At 40.0% G+C, this 24,860-nt stretch overlaps 1 long non-coding RNA gene across 2 annotated transcripts in view; it reads right to left on the bottom strand.

The window, feature by feature from the left end:
- Positions 1–9,404: 9,404 nt before the first annotated feature.
- LOC129633121 (uncharacterized) overlaps positions 9,405–24,860 on the bottom strand; it is a 116,758-nt gene continuing 101,302 nt past the window's right edge. The window contains exons 4-5 of one of the 2 annotated variants that reach the window (XR_008704902.1): positions 24,710–24,773; positions 9,405–9,851 (exon numbers count right to left, since the gene is read on the bottom strand). This is a non-coding gene — a long non-coding RNA (uncharacterized LOC129633121). The remainder of the gene's footprint in view (positions 9,852–24,709; positions 24,774–24,860) is intronic. The other variant, XR_008704901.1, reaches the window with a different exon arrangement.

Raw genomic sequence — 24,860 nt, 5'->3', positions numbered from 1 at the left:
AGAGTACATCATAAGAAACGCTGGGCTGGAAGAAGCACAAGCTGGAATCAAGACTGCCAGGAGAAATATCAATAACCTCAGATATGCAGATGACACCACCCTTATGGCAGAAAGTGAAGAGGAACTAAAAAGCCTCTTGATGAAAGTGAAAGAGGAGAGTGAAAAAGTTGGCTTAAAGCTCAACATTCAGAAAACGAAGATCATGGCATCTGGTCCCATCACTTCATGGGAAATAGATGGGGAAACAGTGGAAACAGTGTCAGACTTTATTTTTTGGGGCTCCAAAATCATTGCAGATGGTGACTGCAGCCATGAAATTAAAAGACGCTTACTCCTTGGAAGGAAAGTTATGACCAACCTAGATAGCATATTCAAAAGCAGAGACATTACTTTGCCAACAAAGGTCCGTCTAGTCAAGGCTATGGTTTTTCCAGAGGTCATGTATGGCTGTGAGAGTTGGACTGTTAAAAACGCTGAGTGCCGAAGAATTGATGCTTTTGAACTGTGATGTTAAAGAAGACTCTTAAAAGTCCCTTGGACTGCAAGAAGAATCAACCAGTCCATTTTAAAGGAGATCAGTCCTGGGATTTCTTTGGAAGGAATGATGCTAAAGCTGAAACTCCAGTACTTTGGCCACCTCATGCACAGAGTTGACTCATTGGAAAAGACTGATGCTGGGAGGGATTGGGGGCAGGAGGAGAAGGGGACGACAGAGGATGAGATGGCTGGATGGCATCACCTACTTGATGGGTGTGAGTTTGAGTGAACTCCACAAGTTGATGATGGACAGGGAGGCCTGGCATGCTGAGATTCATGGGGTCACAAAGAGTCGGACACGACTGAGTGACTGAACTGAACTTGACTGAACTGAACTTAACTGAACTGAAAGGGTAAGGGGGAAAGGACAAAAGAAAACTGATATGTCTTTTATGTATTCTGCTCCCCACAGCCTAAACAAAACCATTTCCTGAAGGAAGTAGAACTGTTCAAAATTATTAAATCATGTAAATGTGACCTACTAGGACCAGAACACAGCTGCAGTGACAATTGTTTAATAATGCTGAAAAAATATTTGTGTGTGTGTATATATATATATATATATATGTATATATATATATATATATATATATATGGAGAAGGCAGTGGCACCCCACTCCAGTACTCTTGCCTAGAAAATCCCACGGACAGAGGAGCCTGGTAGGCTGCAGTCCATGGGGTCGCTAGGAGTTGGACACGACTGAGCGACTTCACTTTCACTTTTCACTTTCATGCATTAGAGAAGGAAATGGCAACCCACTCCAGTGTTCTTGCCTGGAGAATCCCAGGGACGGGGGAGCCTGGTAGGCTGCCGTCTATGGGATCGCACAGAGTCGGACACGACTGAAGTGACTTAGCAGCATATATATATATATATATAATTTATCTTGACCCAAAATCAAATATACTTGTAATGGTTTTAAAATATGTCAACAAACTCTTTGATTCTTCTCTGAAAATATGGAGTCAAATTTCTCTTCCCTTTTTAAAATTAGGAAAAAAAAATTTTTTTATTGACATATAGTTGATCTATAAGATTATATTAGTTTCAGGTATACAACATAGTGAGTCAATACTTTTATAGATTACGTTCTGTTTAAAGTTATTACAAAATAACAGTTTCATTTTCCTGTGCTGTATATTATCCTTGTTCCTTATTTACTTTATACATAGTAGTTTGTATCTTTTAGTCTTATTCCTCTATCTCACCCCTCCCCTCTTCCCTCACCCCACTGGCAATCACTGGTTTATTCTTTGTGTTTAGTGATCCACTGCTAATAAGTGGTGGTGGAAGTAATAGCATATGGCTTCCAAGATTAACTCATAAAAGGAACTCTGGCTAATTTCTCACACTGTCAGATCATTCATGCTTAGGAAAACTTGTTGTCATGCTAAGAAGAGACACAAGCAGCTTCAAGAGAGGTTCATGTGGCAGGTGAAAGTGAAAGTCACTCAGTTATGTCTGACCCTTTGCGGCCCCATGGCCTATACAGTCCATGGAATTCTCCAGGCCAGAATACTAGAATGGGTAGCCTTTCCCTTCTCCAGAGGATTTTCCCAACCTAGGGATCTAACCCAGGTCTCCTACATTGCAGGTGGATTCTTTACCAGCTGAGCCACAAAGGAAGCCCTCTTGTGGCAAGGGATTAAGTATTTCTAGCATGGGTCATATGAGTGTGACATCTTAGAATGTCACACTTAGAATGTCACAACTTCCAGCCCCACTCAAACCTTCAAATGATACCCCAGCTGACAACTTTAATGCACCCTTATGAGAGATGCCAATTTAGAACCACTCAGCTAAGTTGCTTCTACATACTTCACCCAGAAACTGAGATAATAATTGTCCATCATTTTATTTTATTTTTATTATTTTTTTTATTTTGTAAATTTTATTTTATTTTTAAACTTTACATAATTGTATTACTTTTGCCAAACATCAAAATGAATCCACCACAGGTATACATCTAATTCTAAGCTGCTAAGTTTATTGAGTAGAGTAATATTTGTTCCTTTAAGCTGTAGTATCTAATATATATATATTTATATGTATATAAATATATTTATATATATATTTATGTATATAAATCTGATAACTAATATATATTAGATCTCCTACATAGCAGGTGGATTCTTTACCAGCTGAGCTATCAGGAAAGCCCCTACTTAGCTAATATAACATAACTAATATAATATCTGATATTCAAAAGAGGGAAGATTGATTATTGAATAGCAAGTACATTGATTAGAGTTCTATTTGTGTTCCTATTATCAATTCCACTTATGTATTTCACCGAAATCTTCTGCGTTAATCACAAGTGATGGAATCTGCTAGTAGATTTTTAAAAAATGACTGCTGCTACTGCTGCTGCTGCTAAGTCACTTCAGTCGTGTCCGACTCTGTGTGACCCCATAGACTGCAGCCCACCAGGCTCCCCTGTCCCTGGGATTCTCCAGGCAAAAACACTGGAGTGGGTTGCCATTTCCTTCTCCAATGCATGAAAGTGAAAAGTGAAAGTGAAGTCGCTCAGTCGTGTCCGACTCCCAGCGACCCCATGGACTGCAGCCTACCAGGCTCCTCCATCCGTGGGATTTTCCAGGCAAGAGTACTGGAGTGGGGTGCCATTGCCTTCTCCAAAAAAATGGCTAAATTTGACAAATCAATGGAATTTTTGTCTTCCATTTTTTATGATAAGAACTGTGGCCCACTAATTGAGAATCAAGTCCTAGAATAAAAAAGGTAAAAATCCATAATAGTGAAACAATTCTCTCTTGTTCACATTATTTTATTAACTGTAAAATAAACCTGTCTTCAGTTTTTCAATAACCTAATTCATTCAGCCCTTAGGTCAAGGAACTAAATTACTCCAACAAATAACTTCATGTTAGAAATTATCTGGATTTATTAAAAAATAAAAACCTTAAAATTTGCTTCATATGAACACAGCCTGTAATAGACTGATCATTTCCAAATATATGTTGGCCTAGAATGTTTTATTTTTAGTAAAACAATGTAAAGGAGAATAGAAAATTTAAGTAAGAACCTTCTCCCATCTACAGAATTTTCCCTGGGATGCTTTGGTGCCATGGAGAACTATATTATAATCTTTTGACTGCTCTCTTTATAAAGCTTGACTGAAGGTCTGGCATCATTAGATCTGTTTAACAGGTTTAGGGAATTAAATCTCATGTGTAGAGACTATTGGGCAGATAGAAGGATGAGAAAAGCCCTGTTCTAAGGACGAGTTACCATGTTGAAGGTTATAATATATGAATCATACCACATAACAATTTTAGAAGTACCAAAAGGGATAATTGCTCCCTTTTGCCTTTTATGGTACCTCAAATGTTAACTTGAGCTATTGCAGCTTCCTAAGCATCTTGCTCAATGTGAATAAGCCTAAGACTTAATATCCAAAGGTCAGATAATTTGTCAGGATATTTTCTAGCAGGCAGCAAGTAGAAAAAACACTGTGGGTGAACTTTGAAGGAAGCAATGAAAGAAGGCAAGGAAAGTGTGGCTTAACATAGTGATTAAAATCTTGCCACTACCGATCCAAAACCAAGTTTCACCTAAGCCATAACTAAGTGAGAAGCAAAAGGGCAAAGAAATGAATGTTTAAAGACAAAGCATGGAATCCATAATTTTAACAGTCCTTTAATATGACTTTATACTGTCCTCTGTCACTCTTGCATTTATTGTCAAGGCTGTATATTGTAACCTGACTTTTTTAACTTATATGCAGAGTACATCATGAGAAATGCCAGGCTGGATGAAGCACAAGCTGGAATCAAGATTGTCGGGAGAAATATCAATTACCTCAGATAGGCAGATGACACAACACTTATGGCAGAAAGTGAAGAGGAACTAAAGAGCCTCTTGACAAAGGTAAAAGAGGAGAGTGAAAAAGCTGGCTTAAAACTCAACATGCCAAAAACAAAGATCATGGCATCTGGTCCCATCATTTGATGGCTAATAGATGGGGAAATTATGGAACCAGTGAGAGACTACTTTCTTGGGCTCCAAAATCACTGCAGATGGTGACCACAGCCATGAAATTAAAAGATGCATGCTTCTTAGAAGAAAAGCTATGACAAACATAGACAGCATATTAAAAAGCAGTGACATTACTTTGCCAACAAAGGTCCATATAGTCAAAGCTATAGCTTTTCCAGTAGTCATGTGTGGATATGAGAGTTGGACCATAAAGAAAGCTAAGCACCAAAGGATTGATGCTCTTGAACTGTGGTGTTGGAGAAGATTCTTGAGAGTCCCTTGGACAGCAAGGAGATCAAACCAGTCAATCCTAAAGGAAATCAGACCTGAATATTCATTGGAAGGGCTGATGCTGAAGCTAAACCTCTGATAATTTGGTTTCCTGATGCGAAGAGCTGACTCATTAGAAATAAGATCCTGATACTGGGAAAGACTTAAGGCATGAGGAGAAGGGGTTGACAAAGGATGAGAAGGCTGGATGGCATCACGACTCGATGGACATGAATTTAGGCAAGCTCCAGGAGTTGGTGAAGGACAGGAAAGCCTGGCACACTGCAGTCTATGGGGTCACAAAGAGTTGGACATGACTGAGCGACTGAACAAAAACAATATGACTTTATATCTCTATTTGTTAGGAGTTTATAATCTTTGGGAAACCAAGTGATAATTTTAGTTGCATGGTTTTTAATTTTTCTTACAGTGTACAATAGTACCCTTTTGTGCTACTCTTCATAAAATGTTATTATTGGTCCATGAAATTGGAGTTGACAATTATAAATGAATTAATGAATGAAGCAATCAGTCCATGAGCAAATGAAAATGGTGATAGGGGATTAGTGAGGGTTGATAATGAGATCAGTCTTGGGCAGATAGAGGATCTATGTGTCAGGACCCTCTTAGAATGAAATGTATGAGGAAGAAGTCAAGTCAAGTTTTACTTCTGCATTTTTTTTACCTGAATCTAGTCTTCATTACATCTAATTATTTAAACTTATCTGATTATACGACTTTCTTTTGACCTGCAGCAAGGCATCTAAAAATTCAACCTGGCACTGTGCATTCCAAATCTCAAGATAGAAGCAGTCTTCAGGGTCTTTCCAGATCATTTACTCTCACAGATTTTTTTTTTAATTATTTTTTTATTGAAGGATAATTGCTTTACAGAATTTTGTTGTTTTCTGTCAAAGCTTAACATGAATCAGCCATAGGAATACATATATCCCCTCCCTTTTGAACCTACCTCCCATTTCCCTCCCCATCCCACCCCTCTAGGTTGATACAGAGCCCCTATTCAATTTTCCTGAGCCATACAGCAAATTCCTGTTGGCTATCTATTTTACATATGGTAATGTAAGTTTTCATGTACTCTTTCCATACATCTAACCCTCTCCTCCCCCTCCCCATGTCCATAAGTCTATTCTCTGTGTCTGTTTCTCCAGTGCTGCCCTGTAAATAAATTCTTCAGTACCATTTTCCTAGATTCCATGTAAATGCATTAGAATATGATATATTTATTTTCCTGACTTACTTCACTCTGTGTAATAGGTTCTAGGTTCATCCACTTCATTAGAACTGACTCAAAGGCATTCCTTTTTATGGCTGAGTAATAGTCCATTGTGTATACGTACCACAAGTTTTTATCCATTCATCTGTCAATGGACATCTAGGTTGCTTCCATGGTCTAGCTATTGTAAATACTGCTGCAATGAACAATGGGATACATGAGTCTTAATCAATTTTGGGTTCCTCAGGGTATATCCTAGGAGTGGGATTTCTGGGTCATTGATGTTTTATCATATATGGCCTTTACTATGTTGAGGTGGGTTCCCTCTATGCCCATTTTTGAAGAGTTTTAATCATAAATGGGTGATGGATTTTGTCAAAAGCTTTTTCTGCATCTATTGAGATTATCATATGGTTTAATTTTTCAATTTGTTAATATGGTATATCACAATGATTGTTTGTGTATATTGAAGAATCCCTGCATCCCTGGAATAAACCCAACTTGATCATGGTGTATGAGTTTGTTGATGTGTTGCTGAATTCTGTTTGCTAAAATTTTGTTGTGGATTTTTGCATCTATGTTCTTCAGTGATATTGGCCTATAGTTTTCTTTTTTGTGTGTTGTCTTTGTCTGGTTTTGGTATCAGGGAGATGGTGGCCTTGTAGAATGAGTTTGGAAATGTTCCTTCTTTTGCAATTTTTTGAAAGAATTTTAGAAGACTAGGTATTAGCTCTTCTCTAATGCCTGATAGAATTCTCCTGTGAAGCCATCTGGTCCTGGGCTTTTGTTGTTTTTTTGGGGGGGAGATTTTTGGTCACAGCTTCAATTTCAGTGCTTGTAATTGAATTGTTAATAATTTCTATTTCTTCCTGGTTCAGTCTTGGAAGATTGAACTTTTCTAAGAATCTGTCCATTTCTTCCAGGTTATCCATTTTTTGCCATATAGTTGTTCATAATAGTCTCTTATAATGCTTTGTATCTCTGCGTTGTCTGTTGTAACCTCTACTTTTTCATTTCTAATTTTGTTGATTTGATTCTTCTCTCTTTTTTTCATGATGAGTCTCGCTAAAGGTTTGTCAATTTTATCTTCTCAAAAAAAAAACAGCTTTTAGTTTTATTAATCTTCACTATTGCTTCTTTCATTTCTTTTTATTTCTGCTCAGATCTTTATGATTTCTTTCCTTCTACTAACTTTAGGGTTTTTTTGTTGTTCTTCTTTTTCCAATTGTTTTAGGTGTAAAGTTAGGTTGTCTATTTCATGTTTTTCATGTTTATTGAGGTAGGATGGTATTGCTATAAACTTCCCTCTTAGAATTGCTTTCGATGCATCCCATACATTTTGAGTTGTGTTTTCATTGTCATTTATTTCTAGAAATTTTTTTATTTCCCTTTTGATTTCTTCAGTAACCTGTTGTTTATTTAGAAAGGTATTGTTTAACCTCCATGTGTTTGTGTTTCTTACACTTTTATTCTTGCAATTGATATCTAATCTCATAACGTTGTGGTCAAAGATGCTTGGTACAATTTCAATTTTCTTAAATTAACTGAGGTTTGATTTGTGACCCAAGATGTGGTCTATTCTGGAGAATGTTCCATGTGCCATTGAAAAGAAGGTGTCTTCTGCATTTGGATAGAATGTCCTAAAGATATAATGAGATACATCTTACCTAATGTATCATTTAAGACTTCTGTTTCCTTATTAATTTTCTGTTTGGATGATCTGTCCATTGGTAAGTGGGGTGTTAAAGTCCCCTACTACTTTTGTGTTACTCTCAATTTCTCCTTTTATGACTGTTAGTGTTTGTCTTATGTATTGAGGTGCTCCTAAGATGGGTGCATAGATATTTACAATTACTATGTCTTCCTCTTGGATTCATCCCTTGATAACTTTATGCAGTGTCCTTTCTTATCTCTTGTAATCTTCTTTATTTTAAGGTCTTTTTTGTCTGATATGAGAATTGCTACTCCAGCTTTCCTTTGTTTCCCATTTGCATGGAATATATATTTCCATCCTGTCAATTTCAGTCTATATGTATCTTGAGGTCTGAAGTGGGTTTCTTGTAGACAGCATATATATGGGTCTTGTTTTTGTATCCATTCAGCCAGTCTGTGTCTTTTGGTTGGAGCATTTAGTCTATTTACATTTAAAGCAATTATCGACATACATATTCCTATTACCATTTTCTTAACTATTTGGGGTTGATTTTGTAGATCTTTTTTCTTCTCTTGTATTTCTTGACTATATAAGTCCCTTTAACATTTGTTGTAAAGCTGGTTTGGTGATACTGAATTCTCTTAACTTTTGCTTGTCTGAAACGCTTTCTATTTCTCCATCAGTTTTGAATGAGATCCTTGCTGGGTACAGTATTCTTAGTTGTAAATTTTTCTCTTTCAGTACTTTAAATATATCCTGCCATTCCCTTGTGGCCTGCAAAGTTTTTGCTGAAAGATTAGCTGTTAAGAGTATGGGGTATCCCTTGTATGTCACTTGTTGCTTCTCCCTTGCTGCTTTTAATATTCTTTGTGCTTAGTCTTTGTTAGTTTCATTAGTATGTGTCCTGGCATGTCTCTCCTTGGGTTTATTCTGTATGAGACTCTTTGTGCCTCTTGGACTTGATTGACTATATCCTTTTCCACATTGTGGAAATTTTCAACTATAATCTCTTCAAAAATTTTCTCATACACTTTCTTTTTCTCTTCTTCTTCTGGGAACCCTATAATTCGAATGTTGGTGCATTTGATACTGTCCCAGAGGTCTGTGAGACTATCCTCAGTTCTTTTCATTCTTTTTACTATATTCTGCTCTTCAGAAGTAATTTCCACCATTTTATCTTCCAGCTCACGAATTCGTTCTGCTTCAGACAGTCTGCTATTGATTCTTTCTAGAGTATTTTTAACTTCAGTAACTGTGTTGTTTGTTTCTGCATGTTTATTCTTTAATTCTTCTTTGGCTGCTCCTGCTGCTAAGTCACTTTAGTCGTGTCCGACTCTGTGCGACCCCATAGATGACAGCCCACCAGGCTCCACCACCCTGGGATTCTCTAGGCAAGAACACTGGAGTGGATTGCCATTTCCTTCTCCAATGCATGAAAGTGAAAAACGAAAGCGAAGTCATTCAGTCATGTCTGACTCTTAGCGACCCCATGGACTGCAGCCTACCAGACTCCTCTATTGATGGGATTTTCCAGGCAAGAGTACTGGAGTGGGTTGCCATTACCTTCTCCGTTAATTCTTCTAGGTCTTTGTTAATTTATTCTTGCATTTTCTCCATTTTGTTTTCAAGGGTTTTGATCATCTTTACTATGATTATTCTGAACTCTTTTTCAGGTAGTTTGCTTACTTCCTCTTCATTTATTTGGACTTCTGTGTTTCTAGTTTGTTCCTTCATTTGTGTAGTACTTCTCTGCCTTTTCATTATTATTTTTTTTTTAATTATTGTGTTTGAGGTCTCCTTTTACCAGTCTTCAAGGTTGAATTCTTTCTTCCTTTTGGTTTCTGCCCTCCTAAATTTGGTCCAGTGGTTTGTGTAAGCTTCATATAGGGTGAGAGTTGAGCTGTATTTGTTTCTTTGTTTGTTTTTCCTCTGATGGGCTAGGCTGAGTGAGGTGGTAATCCTGTCTGCTGCTGCTTAGATTTGTATTTTTGCTTTGTTGTTTAGATGCACAGGATGCTACTGATGGTTGGGTGATGCCTGGTCATTCAAGTGGTTTCCTTTGTGTGAGTTCTCACTATATGATACTCCCTAGGGTTAGTTCTCTTGTAGTCTAGGGTCTTGGAGTAAGTGTTCCCACTCTAAAGGCTCAGGGCTTGATCCTTGGTCAGAAATGAAGATTCCACAAGTGGTTTGTTATGGCATTAAATGAGATTAAAACAAATAACCAAAAATGAGAAACCAAGGAAGAACCCCAGACAAATGGCAGTTAAAAAATCAGGCAAATAATAATTAAAATAATGGAATATACACATATACATATACACCCATGAGCAAAGTCAAAACAGTCCAACAAAATTAAGTACAGTAGATTGACCCAGCAAACAAAAGAAATAAAAAATTATATTTACCAGTTAAGACCAAAACCAACTAAAGCACAAACTGGAAAACAAAACTAAAGCAAGGTGCCAAGTGGGGAATAAAGCAATGAAAACAAAACTAACACATATGTTGAGAAGAAAGGAAAGAAAGAAAGAATAGATTTGCAAACTTATACAAAGGTAGATGAAGATTTATATACAATAAAGATTACTGCAAGGGAAAAAGTAGGAAAGGCAAATAAAGGAACAAATGTAGAAAAAATATAGTTTTAAAAAATTAAAATTATAAAAAGGAGAAAATAAAAAAGAAAGAAGAAAGAAAAAAAGAAAATTCCACAGAACTGCAAAAGCCCAACATAGAGACAGAGGTTTATAACAACAATAAAAAGTATAACAAAAATAAAGTACAACAGATTGACCCAGCAAACAAAGGAAACCAAAAATTACATCTACCAGTTAAGAGCAAAACTAACTAAAGTGAAAACTTGGGGCGGAGGGAACTAAAGCAAGGTGCCAACTGGGGAATAAACCTATGAAAATAAAACTAACAAGTATGTTGAGAGGAAAGGAAAGAAAGAAGGAATAGATATGCAAAGTTGTACAGAGGTAGATAAAGACGATTTATATACATTAAAGATTAACTGGAAGGGAAAAAGCAGTAGGGAAAGCAAAGGAATAAATGTATAAAAATAATAATAGGTTTCAAAATTTAAAAATTAAAATTAAGAAAAGAGGAAAGTTTAAGGAAAAAAAAAAAGGAAAACACCACAGAAGTGCAAAAGCCTAATGTAGAGGCAGAAGTTTATAAGAACAATAAAAAATATGACTGAGGAGGAAAAAAAGAAACTAAAAAACGTAATTAGATTTCATAGTGCCAATAAAATTAGCTATAACAGTTCAGTTCAGTCGTTCAGTCATGTCTGACTCTTTGCAACCCCATGGACTGCAGCACACCAGGCCTCCCTGCTGCTGCTAATAAGTTGCTTCAGTCGTTTCCAACTCTGTGCGACCCCAGAGATGGCAGCCCACCAGGCTCCGCCGTCCCTGGGATTCTCCAGGCAAGAACACTGGAGTAGGTTGCCATTTCCTTCTCCAATGCATGAAAGTGAAAAGTGAAGTCGCTCAGTTAAGTGTCCAACTCTTCATGACCCCGTGGACTACAGCCCACCATCCATGGGATTCTCCAGGCAAGAGTACTGGAGTGGGTTGCTATTGCCTTCTCCAGCCCAGGCCTCCCTATCCATCACCCATTCCCAGAGTTTACTCAAACTCATGTCCATTGAGTCAGTGATGCCATCCAACCATCTCATCCTCTGTTGTCCCCTTCTCATCCCATCTTCAATGTTTCCCAGCATCAGGGTCTTTTCAAATAAGTCAGTTCTTTGCATCAGGTGGCCAAAGTATTGGAGTTTCAGCTTCAGCATCAGTCCTTTCAATGAATATTCAGGACTGATTTCCTTTAGGATGGACTGGTTGGATCTCCTTGCATTCCAATGTACTCTTAAGCGTCTTCTCCAACACCACAGTTCAAAAGCATCAATTCTTGGGTGCTCAGCTTTCTTTTCAGTCCAACTCTCACATCCATACATAACTACTGGAAAAGCGATAGCCTTGACTAGATGGACCTTTGTTGGCAAAGTAATGTCTCTGCTTTTGAATATGCTATCTAAGTTGGTCATAACTTTTCTTCCAAGTAGCAAGCATCTTCTGATTTCATGGCTGCAGTCACCATCTGCAGTGATTTTGGAGCTCAAGAAAATAAAGTCTGTCACTGTTCCCATTGTTTTCCCATCTATTTGCCTGCTGCTGCTGCTGCTAAGTCGCTTCAGTCGTGTCTGACTCTGCGCAACCCCAGAGATGGTAGCCCTCCAGGCTCCCCTGTCCCTGGGATTCTCCAGGCAAGAACACTGGAGTGGGTTGCCATTTCCTTCTCCAATGCATGAAAGTAAAAAGTGAAAGTGAAGTCGCTCAGTATCTATTTGCCTACAAGTGTGAATAAAATCGACAAATACAACGGGGGGGGGGGGGAGGGGGAGGAGAAAAAAAATCCAATATAATCTACAAGTCAAACCATAAGAATAATAAATGTTTTTCTTCAGTCACTGCTGTCAGAGTCCTTTCAGTCACTGCTGTCAGAGTCCTTTTCTTCGCTGGGAGTCACAGTCCACCTCACCTTCCTAGGATGCCATCCAACACTGTACTGATCTCTAGACCTGCTGTGGGGGCAGCTCAGATTCTAATTTGGTCCTACTCATGTGTGTTCTTGCCTCCAGTGTCTACAGCTCTCAGAACTAGTGCGATTTCTTTTGTGGAAGCTCTCAGTGTCCTTTTATATATTCCATAAACACAGAGTCTGCCTAGTTGATCGTGTGGATTTAATCTACAGCTTGTATAGCTGGTGGAAAGGTTTTGGGGTCTTCTTCCTTAGCCAAACTGCCCCTGGGTTTCAATTGTGGTTTTATTTCCACCTCTGCATGTGGGTCGTCCACTGCGGTTTGCTCCTGAGGCTGCCCTGGAGGGCTTGGGTTTGCCCTTGTGAGGGCCAGGTGTGAAGGTGGTGCAGCTGTTTGGGTTGCAGGGGTTCTGGCAGCACCAGGTACTCAGGGGAGTTGGCAGCTAGACCAACAGAAAAAATAGTGCTCTAGAAGGGTATGGCAACCAGTATTGGCCCATACACTCCAGTATTCTTGCCTGGAGAACTCCTTCTCTGACAGAGAAGCCTAGAAAGCCATAGTCTACAGGGTCGCAGAGAGTCAGACACAACCGAAGAAACCCTGCGTGCATGTTATTGCTAAATCACTTCAGTCGTGTCCGAGTCTGTGCGACCCCATAGATGGCAGCCCACCATGCTTCCCCGTCCCTGGGATTCTCTAGGCAAGAACACTGGAGTGGGTTGCCATTTCCTTCTCCAATGCATGAAAGTGAAAAGTGAAAGTGAAGTCGTTCAGTCGTGTCTGACCCTCAGTGACCCCATGGACTGCAGCCTTCCAGGCTCCTCCATCCATGGGATTTTCCAGGCAAGAGTACTAGAGTGGGATGCCATTGCCTTCTCCACCTGCGTGCATAGATGCAAGAATTGTTTTTGCCTGTGGCAGCTCTGCCCCAGTGAGAGCTGAGCGTGAAGATGGCACAGCTGCTTGGCTTTTGGGGGCCTTGGGTGGTGCCAAGTCTGCAGGAACATGGACTGTCTCCACCACAGAAGTTATGGCCCTATTAGAGTATTTTTTTAGGGGCCTCTTGTAGCGGGTGTTTCTTGACTTCCTACTTTTGCATTCCAGTCCCCTGTAATGAAAAGGACATCTTTTTTGGGTGTTACTTCTAAAAGGTCTTGTAGGTTTTCATAGAACTGTTCAACTTCAGCTTCTTCAGCGTTACTGGTTGGGGCATAGACTTGGATTACTGTGACATTGAATGGTTTGCCTTGGAAACGAACAGAGATCATTCTGTCGTTTTTGAGATTGCATCCAAGTACTGCATTTTTAGAAAAGGCAGAGGAACCAGAGACCAAATTGCCAACATCTGCTGGATCATTGAAAAAGCAAGAGAGTTCCAGAAAAACATCTATTTCCACTTTATTGACTATATCAAAGCCTTTGACTGTGTGGCTCACAATAAACTGTGGAAAATTCTGAAAGAGATGGGAATACCAGACCACCTGACCTGCCTCTTGAAAAACCTATATGCAGGTCAGGAAGCAACAGTTAGAGCTGAACATGGAACAACAGACTGGTTCCAAATAGGAAAAGGAGTATATCAAGACTCTATATTGTCACCCTGCTTATTTAACTTATATGCAGAGTATATCATGAGAAACGCTGGGCTGGAAGAAGCACAAGCTGGAATCAAGATTGCCGGGAGAAATATCAATAACCTCAGATATGCAGATGACACCACCCTTATGGCAGAGTGAAGAGGAACTAAAAAGCCTTTTGATGAAGGTGAAAGAGGAGAGTGAAAAAGTTGGCTTAAAACTCAACATTCAGAAAACGAAGATCATGGCATCTGGTCCCATCACTTCATGGGAAATAGATGAGGAAACAGTGGAAACAGTGTCAGACTTTATTTTTTGGGGCTCCAAAATCACAGCAGATGGTGACTGCAGCCATGAAATTAAAAGATGCTTACTCCTTGGAAGGAAAGTTATGACCAACCTAGATAGCGTATTCAAAAGCAGAGACATTACTTTGCCAACAAAGGTCCAGCTAGTCAAGGCTATGGTTTTTCCAGTGGTCATGTATGGATGTGAGAGTTGGACTCTGAAGAAAGCTGAGCGCCAAAGAATTGATGCTTTTGAACTGTGGTGTTGGAGAAGACTCTTGAGAGTCCCTTGGACTGTGAGGAGAGCTAACCAGTGCATTCTGAAGGAGATCAGCCCTGGGTGTTATTTGGAAGGAATGATGCTAAAGCTGAAACTCCAGTACTTTGGCCACCTCATGCACAGAGTTGACTCATTGGAAAAGACTCTGATGTTGAGAGGGATTGGGGGCAGGAGGAAGAGGGGATGACAGACAATGAGATGGCTGGATGGCATCACTGAGTCAATGGATGTGAGTCTGAGTGAACCCCAGGAGTTGGTGATGGACAGGGAGGCCTGGCATGCTGTGATTCATGGGGTCGCAAAGAGTCAGACACGACTGAGCAACTGAACTGAACTGTAGCTGGTGATCAGAAGGCCTCTTTGGCCAGTTTTTCTCCATTCAGGCACTTAGAGGGCTCCCTTGCCTGGGGTCCTTCTCTGTTGTTCAGTGCATCAGGCACATAGAGGAGCCCCCTTGTCTGGGGTCCTACTCTATAGATCAGCACCTCAGGCACTTAAAGGGGCACCCTAGGTGGGGTTCTATTCTGTAGTTCAGTGCATCAGGTATTTGATGTGCCAGCCTCTCTATTGTTCACCTGCCCCATGGTGGCATGTGGGAAGAGAGTCTATGGTGATGGTTCCACCGCCTACACATGACTCAGCAGTATCGTCTTGCTTCCATGGCTGCCCGGCTTTCCTCCACAGGCATTTCCCACCACAATCTCCTCCCTCACATCCCCTCAATCTGTCTCTCTACAGTCAACAACAGCCCTTTCCCTGGGATTGTTCCATAATTCCTAAAGTCCAGCTCCCAGCTACCGCGACTTCCAGGGGACCTGCATCCCTGTCCAGGGTATGTATGGCTGCAGCAAGGACTGTCTGATTCTCATTCCATTCAGGCTGCCACAGATCAGCTGTTTCACTCTTAGCCTTAAATGTTTCTCCTCTGACTCAGACAATTGCCCTGATATGGGGATTGGATCCCTGTTTCATTTCCCCCACCAGCCCAGGGCAGGTCCAGTCCTACTGACACTCGGGTTGTTCTCGCTAGTTCCTTCATCTTACCGAGATTTGCGTGGTTCTATACATTCTTTTCCGCTGGTCAGGTACTCCTGTCTGCTCTCAGCTGGTGTTCTGCATGCACTTCTGTGTCTGAAGGTGTATTCCTGATATGTCCATGGAGAGAGATGTGCTCCACGTCCACCTACTCTTCCGCCATCTTGTTCCTCCCTACTCTCACAGATTTTTGAGAGGATCTGCTGTGACTCACGCTGGCTAAGCCTTGCTTCCTTTCCAAATTGTACCAAACTAGATCCTTCCAAGGCATGAAGTCCTTAAAGAACCCCCTACCAGTTAGTTCCCTTTGTGCTTTCTTTCAGAAACTTTGGTAAAGCAGCATTTGCATGAAGAACTGCAAAAGAGTCATAGATTGATAATACTAACAGGGGTTAAGTTAACATATATTGAATAACTACTGTATGTTAGCCACTGTTCTAACACATTTAACTATCCCAGCCACCCAAACAGAGTTTCCCTAACCAACTTGGATATTTTTTTTTATAGCACAGGACTCTTAAAATAGATTTTCTCCCACTTTATGAATTAATTCACATAATGATGTTTATCTCTTTTCTCCTCTAAATTTCAAAGCTGGTGACACTTTAGTTGTTCTCATAAATTTAGCTCATCCCCCTCCCCAACTTGGAACAAATTCTGTCCGTGATCACAGGAAATTTCAGGAACTTTAAGGTCACAGCTTAGAGAATCAAACTCCAGGCAGCCTGATTTTTGCTTCTGCTCTGACCTTGGTTTTGAGCTCCAGGGGTAAGGCTCTCCTCTTACTCCTAGCAGCCAAAACCCTGGCCATCTTATTGCATAAGTCTCTCCTTTGATTTCTGGAGTGGTTCTTTGGTCTTTATGAGACTGAAACACCTAGAGCTCTGCTCCTGAAACCCAGCAACCTGTCCCCAGTAATTATTGCTGTCCTTCTCTTACATCAGCTTCTGCCCTGACTGAATTTTTGCCTGCTGTCTGTTCTCAGAACTCTCACTTTTTCTGCTCCAAAAGAGTAATTTACCTCACAAACCTTTCTCATTCCCATGTGACCAAATCTTGAATATGTGCCACTATCTCTTCTTTCCTTTCTTTCTCCTTACCTTAAGGCCAAAATCCCCAAATCAACAATCTATGAGGGATTCATTTACTGAATATGCACATTAATTTATTAATAAATAATTTGTCATTCTTATTAATTTGTCATTCTTTAATTTATGTCTGTCAATATTAAGCTTCATTTCAACTTTCTAGCACACTAGTCTCATGAGAAAGTTATGTCTCCCAAGGTAACTATATAGTCTTTATTACTCTTGTTGTCTTTGTTTTGATTGTAATCAAATTCAACACAATTTTGTGGTTGGCAGAATTATTGGAAAAGACAGAAAATATTCCATATATTGGAAATTAGGGAGCTTCACAGTAATAATTTGAACTATCTATTTCAAATTAATATTTATTACCTTATACAAAGTCATAAGATGGGTTCTACTGGTTGTAGATGCTTAAAGAAAAAACAGCATTGCTTCTTTCACTAATTTAGATTTTCTCCATTCAGGTACTCAGAGTTAATAGGAATATTTTTTATAGGTTTGTCTATATAAGTATGCATGCTAGTAAAGTGTGGATCAGCTTTTTTTGAAATAAGTTCTATATTTAAGTAAATGCTCAATCAAGGAAGACTGGAAGTCCATTTAGGATGTTTGTGACATCAAAATAGATTCTGGTTTGGCTTTGTCTCAAAGCAGCTCAGAATAGATTTCTGGCTTTTCTCCCCATGACTAATAAGTAATTTCTCAGTTTCAATATCTCTTGATTTAAGATGTTCCTCACCATTTATCCAAGTTATACCTGAAAAGGTGATTTTAAAGATAATTATAGACACAGAGGAGAAAGGATGAATGATAGGAGAATATAAGAGGCAGAAAGATAGGAAAATAAAACAATTACAGAGAGCAGTTTCCCAGGAGAAAGAAAGATGAATGAGGGGAAAGAAAATGAGGATGTTTACAGGAAACATAAGAAATTGAAAGAAAGAAGTATAAAGAATTAAAGTGACCTTTTAAAGAGAGAAGAAAATAAGTAAAATTAGATTAATTCATTCATTTATTGAGCATTCACTGTGATTATGTGCTAAGCACTGCTGTAGGTCTTCTCTATAAGGTAAAGGAAAAGATTATTTCAGACCTCAAAAGATGTAGAATTTGTCATAAATATTAGTTCTAATTAGAGATGAACCTGAAATATTCTGATTAAGTTGGATATATTATCTTCTCTTCAACTGGCCCTTTATATTATGTGGAAAAATTAAAGAATTGTGAATGACTAGATGTTTTTTAAAAAGGCAGGACAACAGAACTGCTTAAAATAATGATCACAAAGCATAGCAAATTTCTGCATATGAGATATAATTAAATGACATCAGTAAAGCCTTTAAAATACGACCTCTGCCCTTGGAAAGTGCCTCAATCTCCTGTGTTTCTAATCTTATTCTTATGGCTCAGGAAAGAAAGAGAAAGCATTCTTTTCCTGTCCCAACTTTCTACTGGTCCATGAAATAGGAACCTCTGATTTCTTCAGTTATATAATTGGTTAGGAGCATCCAAGCATTGGATGGTTTAAAGAAAAAACATTGGTTTAAACATCCAAGCATTGATTTTCCTATGTGAAAAGGCATGTTTTTTAATGATTGATGAGATGGTAAGAATATGACTTCTGTTAATTCCTATCTCTCTGTCAGGTGGAGTTAATTGCTGAATGTCTTTGTGTATGCATGGCCTCCCTGCCCTACTGTTGACAGGTGAGAGTTGAGAGGTGTTCTCCATGTACCTGGCTGGGTAAGTCTTCTCTGTAAATTGGCACTTCCCTCAGATGGGTCTGAAGATACGAACATGGTGGTATGATGAGGGGTAGAGAGTGGAAGAAGCACTAGGAAGTCAATTTTACCATCTTACAACCAAATTGAGGCCATATTCCCTAGTTGAGTTTTACCAGCAATTAAGTGAGTCCCTATTTGCTCTCTCTGTGTTATTTGTCAATGGTCTAGTGTGTCATTAATTATATGCCATTGATTCCTTGGTTAGAATGAGTATATTAGTTTCCTTTTGACAGGGGAGTGCAGGGGTTCTGCAGGTAACCTATCAATGGGGCAGAGGTAAGAAGAAGGCTGAGAACTTTTGGTGCTGTGAAGGGCATAATGGCCAGTTGTGGTGCTCTGGGCTGGAGGCAGGGTTGCTGCTGCTGCTGCTGCTGCTGCTGCTAAGTCACTTCAGTCATGTCTGACTCTGTGCAACCCCATAGACGGCAGCCCAGCAGGCTTCCCCGTCCTTGGGATTCTCCAGGCAAGAACACTGGAGTGGGTTGCCATTTCCTTCTCTGATGCATGAAAGTGAAAAGTGAAAGTGAAGTCGTTCAGTCATGCCCAACTCTTCGCAATCCCATGGACTGCAGCCTACCAGGCGCCTCTGTCCATGGGGCTTTTCAGGCAAGAGTACTGGAGTGAGGTGCCATCGCCTTCTCCGGGAGTCAGAGTTACTGAATAAGAAAAGGGAGACCTAAGAGAGGTATGAAAAGACCTTAAAATAGCAATTTACCATCATTTTTTTTTTCCTAAGAAGAGCTTATAAGTGCTAGCCAGCATCTCTATTTAGTGGACATTTGAGAACTTTGTGTCCAGAGAAATTCATAAGATCTGTATGTATCTCCAAACATGAAATATTTACCAAACTTATTTACTTATAGTCACATGGAGAATAGATATCACTATGGCTTAAAGCTCAACATTCAGAAAATGAAGATCATGGCATCCGGTCCCACCACTTCATGGGAAATAGATGGGGAAACAGTGGAAACAGTGTCAGACTTTATTTTTCTGGGCTCCAAAATCACTACAGATGGTGACTGCATTCATGAAATTTAAAGACGCTTACTCCTTGGAAGGAAAGTTATGACCAATCTAGATAGCATATTCAAAAGCAGAGACATTACTTTGCCAACAAAGGTTCGTCTATTCAAGGCTATGGTTTTTCCTGTGGTCATGTATGGATGTGAGAGTTGGACTGTGAAGAAAGCTGAGCGCTGAAGAATTGATGCTTTTGAACTGTGGTGTTGGAGAAGACTCTTGCGAGTCCCTTGGACTGCAAGGAGATCCAACCAGCCCATTCTGAAGGAGATCAGCCCTGGGATTTCTTTTCTTTTTTTTTTTTTTAATTTTATTTTATTTTTAAACTCTACATAACTGTATTAGTTTTGCCAAATATCAAAATGAATCCGCCACAGGTATACATGTGTTCCCCATCCTGAACCCTCCTCCCTCCTCTCTCCCCATTCCATCCCTCTGGGTCGTCCCAGTGCACCAGCCCCAAGCATCCAGTATCGTGCATCGAACCTGGGATTTCTTTGGAAGGAATGATGCTAAAGCTGAAACTCCAGTACTTTGGCCACCTCATGTGAAGAGTTGATTCATTAGAAAAGACCCTGATGCTGGGAGGGATTGGGGGCAGGAGGAGAAGGGGACGACAGAGGATGAGATGACTGGATGGCATCACTGACTCGATGGACGTGAGTCTCAGTGAACTCCGGGAGTTGGTGATGGATAGGGAGGCCTGGCGTGCTGCGATTCATGGGGCCGCAAAGAGTCGGACACGACTGAGTGACTGATCTGATCTGATCTGATAACAATTTTTACAGAATTTACCTTGAGGGTTGGAAAAATTAAGTGGTTTGCCTAAAGTTACACTTAAGGAATGGTGAACAAAGAACACCACAGCTTGCTCCATCGCCAGTTGAACAATAGATAACCCCATACCAGAACCACTACCATTGCCCTGGAAACTTGATGTGGTTGCCACCATTCTAGAATATATCATCTTCTTCTTTTTCTTCTTTGCCAAATGAGCTTCTATTTCAAAGACTAGAGTGAGTGCATCTTCTTGGTTGAGCCTAAGTCATGTGCCCATCCTCTCACTGCAGTGAAAGCAAGAAAAGCAACTATGGGAGACTTTTAACACTTCTAATGAGAGGCCAGGAAGATTTCGGATTATAGACAACCAAATAATGCAAATATCCACTCTAACTACTGAAAAAATTACAACCTTAGTCCTTCAGTTGTACCAACCACATTTCCAGTGCTCAATAGACACACATGGCTACTGGCTGCCCTATTGGACAGTTAAGATATAGAATCTTTCCATCATTGCAGAAACTCCCATTGGACAGTGCTGACCTAGCAACACCTCTCATTGCAGTAATGTGCAAACTAAGGCCCCTGGAGGTTAATGGATTCATCAAGGTCACAGAGCCAGCTAGTTCAGTTCAGTTCAGTCGTTCAGTTGTGTCCGACTCTTTGTGACCCCATGAATCACAGCACGCCAGGCCTCCCTGTCCATCACCATCTCCTGGAGTTCACTCAAACTCACGTCCATTGAGTCAGTGATGCCATCCAGCCATCTCATCCTCTGTCGTCCCCTTCTCCTCATGCCCCCAGTCCCTCCCAGCATCAGAGTCTTTTCCAATGAGTCAACTCTGTGCATGAGGTGGCAAAAGTACTGGAGTTTCAGCTTTAGCATCAGTCCTTCAAATGAACACCCAGGGCTGATCTCCTTCAGAATGGACTGGTTGGATCTCCTTGCAGTCCAAGGGACTCTCAAGAGTCTTCTCCAACACCACAGTCTAAAAGCATCAATTCTTTGGCACTCAGCTTTCTTCAGAGTCCAACTCTCACATCCATACATGACCACTGGAAAAACCATAGCCTTGACTAGACGGACCTTTGTTGGCAAAGTGATGTCTCTGCTTTTCAATATGCTATCTAGGTTGATCATAACTTTTCTTCCAAGGAGTAAGCATCTTTTAATTTCACAGCCACAGTCACCATCTGCAGTGATTTTGGAGCCCAGAAAAATAAAGTCTGACACTGTTTCCACTGTTTCCCCATCTATTTCCCATGAAGTGATGGGACCAGATGCCATGATCTTCGTTTTCTGAATGTTGAAATTTGAGCCAACTTTTTCACTCTCCACTTTCACTTTCATCAAGAGGCTTTCTAGTTCCTCTTCACTTTCTGCCATAAGGGTGGTGTCATCTGCATATCTGAGATTATTGATATTTCTCCCGGCAATCTTGATTCCAGCTTGTGCTTCTTCCAGCCCAGCGTTTCTCATGATGTCCTCTGCTTATAAGTTAAATAAGCAGGGTGACAATATACAGCCTTGACGTACTCCTTTTCCTATTTGGAACCAGTCTGTTCAATTAAAAACCAGATATCAAATTTCCTGCCTCCATTTTATTGCTCTGTCCATTACAGTTTAATGTCTTTCAACTTAGAGCTAAGTTTTTTCCACATTTCCCCAATTTGTCAAAAGTGCTTTTTATTCCAAATTCTATGGTTTATTGAAAAACTGGGAAGCTTCAGTGAGAATCCAGCAGAGCCTGGATATATTTTCTGACTTTCATCTTCGAATGAATTGTTGCATAGAACACTGAGAGAGTAATTTTGAAGCTTAGCCAGTCATGGGAAAGGGACAAAACTCATGGACAAGCATGACACCAAAGGTTATAGGAGAGTTTCTGTGCATCTTCAGTGATGCTTGTCTAGAGTTGGGAGAAGAGTCACAAAGAATCTGACATGACTGAGTGACTGTCATTCACTCACTCATCTCCAGGTTTAAGCCATCACCATCTCCCCTAGAATACTGAAACAGCCTCCCATAGCTGATCCACTTCTGCCTTTGCCCAGGTATCCTTCTGCTCACTACTGCCCACTGGTTTTCTATGTCACCCATGCTAAAACTCAAAGCCCTGACAATGGCCTACAAGCCCCTACATGTGTGGCCCACCCCCATTTTTGACCTCATTTCCATCTAGTTACTCTCTCTCTGCCCCACAGCCCTTCTTGCTGATTCTTGAACATACAAGGCATGTTTCTGTTATTGAGAATGTTACTTTATCTTCTCTTTAATTATGTTCAAGATATATCATTCGTCAGAGGTTTCTACCACTTTAAATAAATAACAAACTATCTTTCTCCCATGTCAGCCCCACTCCCATCTCTGACTATTCCTATATCCCTTGCTCTGTTTTATTTTTCTCCATAACACAACACCATCCAACATTCTGAGTATCTATTTGCTTATTTGTCCATTATTTATCTTCACTCACAGGCATATAAGATCCCTGTGCCCAGATTTAATCTATTTTGTTCTAGATAAATGCCTGTTGATAAATGAGTGAATGTTAAGAAAGATAAGGAAGAGAAGGTAGAGTTTTAGGACTGTATACTTGAAGCAGAAAGAGCTCATACTATAATCAGAGAGGAAAAAAAGATTATAATAATGGGGATGATGATAATGATGATAGTAACAACTATTATTTGCTGATTTTTTTTACTAGACAATGTCATTATTTGCAGTGCTTCATTTAATTCTCCCTCAACCACCGAATGCAGGCCCTATTATTATCTCAGTTTAATAGCTACAGAAACAGAAACTTTAGAGATTTGGATAACTTGCTTAAGAAGAACAGTTGGTAAATGTAAAAGCTATGAACTTTAACTCATATCTGTCTCCAGAGTCTACACTGCAAACAGTCTAACAGCTCCAAGATGTATACAGTTCTGTGTTAGGGTCAGGCAAAACAAAATGGCACACACAAAAACAGAAAGATTGCCTAGTGCAAATTCCAAGATTAAAACCAGATCCAGAGTTAAAAGACAGACATCTATTATAATGCTACCTATAATCTTCCTTTGGCAAGTAATAATAATTAGAGGTAAAAATACAAGCAAACGAAAAGTCAGCTAAAATATACATACACATATATATGTGTGTGTATATACACACATATATGTAAAGTAACTCTCTCAGTCAGTTCAGTTCAGTTGCTCAGTCATGTCCGACTCTTTGCAACCCCATGAATCGCAGCACACCAGGCCTCCCTGGCCATCACCATCACCTGGAGTTCACTCAAACTCACGGCCATTGAGTCAGTGATGCCATCCAGCCATCTCATCTTCTGTCGTCCCCTCTTCCTCCTGCCCCCAATCCCTCCTAGCATCAGAGTCTTTTCCAATGAGTCAACTCTGTGCATGAGGTGGCCAAAGTACTGGAGTTTCAGCTTTAGCATCATTCCTTCCAAAGAACACCCAGGGCTGATCTCCTTCACAATGGACTGGTTGGATCTCCTTGCAGTCCAAGGGACTCGTAAGAGTCTTCTCCAACACCACAGTTCAAAAGCATCAATTCTTCAGCGCTCAGCTTTCTTCACAGTCCAATTCTCACATCCATACAGGACCACTGGAGAAACCATAACCTCGACTAGATGGACCTTTGTTGGCAAAGTAATGTCTCTGCTTTTGAATATGCTATCTAGATTGGTCATAACTTTCCTTCCAAGGAGTAAGCGTCTTTTAATTTCATGGCTGCAATCACCATCTGCAGTGATTTTGGAGCCCCAAAAAATAAAGTCTGACACTGTTTCCACTGTTTCCCCATCTGTTTCCCATGAAGTGATGGGACCAGATGCCATGATCTTAATTTTTCTGAATGTTGAGCTTTAAGCCAACTTTTTCACTCTCTTCTTTCACTTTCATCAAGAGGCTTTTTAGTTTCTCTTCACTTTCTGCCATAAGGGTTAGCAGTCAGCAAAAACAGGACTAGGAGCTGACTGTGGCTCGGATCATGAGCTCCTTATTGCCAAATTCAGACTGAAATTGAAGAAAGTAGAGAAAACCACTAGACCATTCAGGTATGACCTAAATCAAATCCCTTATGATTATACAGTGGAAGTGAGAAATAGATTTAAGGGACTAGATCTGACAGATAGAGTGCCTGATGAAATATGGACTGAGGTTCATGACATTGTACAGGAGACAGGGATCAAGACCATCCCCATGGAAAAGAAATGCAAAAAAAAAAAAAAAAAAAGGCTGTCTGGGGAGGCCTTACAAATAGCTGTGAAAAGAAGAGGAGCAAAAAGCAAAGGAGAAAAGGAGAGATATAAGCATCTGAATGCAGAGTTCCAAAGAACAGCAAGAAGAGATAAGAAAGCCTTCCTCAGTGATCAATGCAAAGAAATAGAGGAAAACAACAGAATGGGAAGGACTAGAGATCTGTTCAAGAAAATTAGCAATACCAAGGGAACATTTCATGCAAAGATGGGCACAATAAAGGACAGAAATGATATGGACCTAACAGAAGCAGAAGATATTAAGAAGAGATGGCAAGAATACACAGAAGAACTGTACAAAAAAGATCTTCATGACCAAGATAATCACAATGGTATGATCACTCACCTAGAGCCAGACATCCTGGAATGTGAAATCAAGTGAGCCTTAGAAAGCATCACTACGAACAAACCTAGAGGAGGTGATGGAATTCCAGTTGAGCTCTTTCAAATCCTGAAAGATGATGCTGTGAAAGTGCTGCACTCAATATGCCAGCAAA

This window comes from Bubalus kerabau, chromosome 18, assembly GCF_029407905.1.
Source record: "Bubalus kerabau isolate K-KA32 ecotype Philippines breed swamp buffalo chromosome 18, PCC_UOA_SB_1v2, whole genome shotgun sequence".
NCBI classification, from domain to species: domain Eukaryota; kingdom Metazoa; phylum Chordata; class Mammalia; order Artiodactyla; family Bovidae; genus Bubalus; species Bubalus kerabau.
This window is presented reverse-complemented; position numbering and strand designations above follow the sequence as displayed.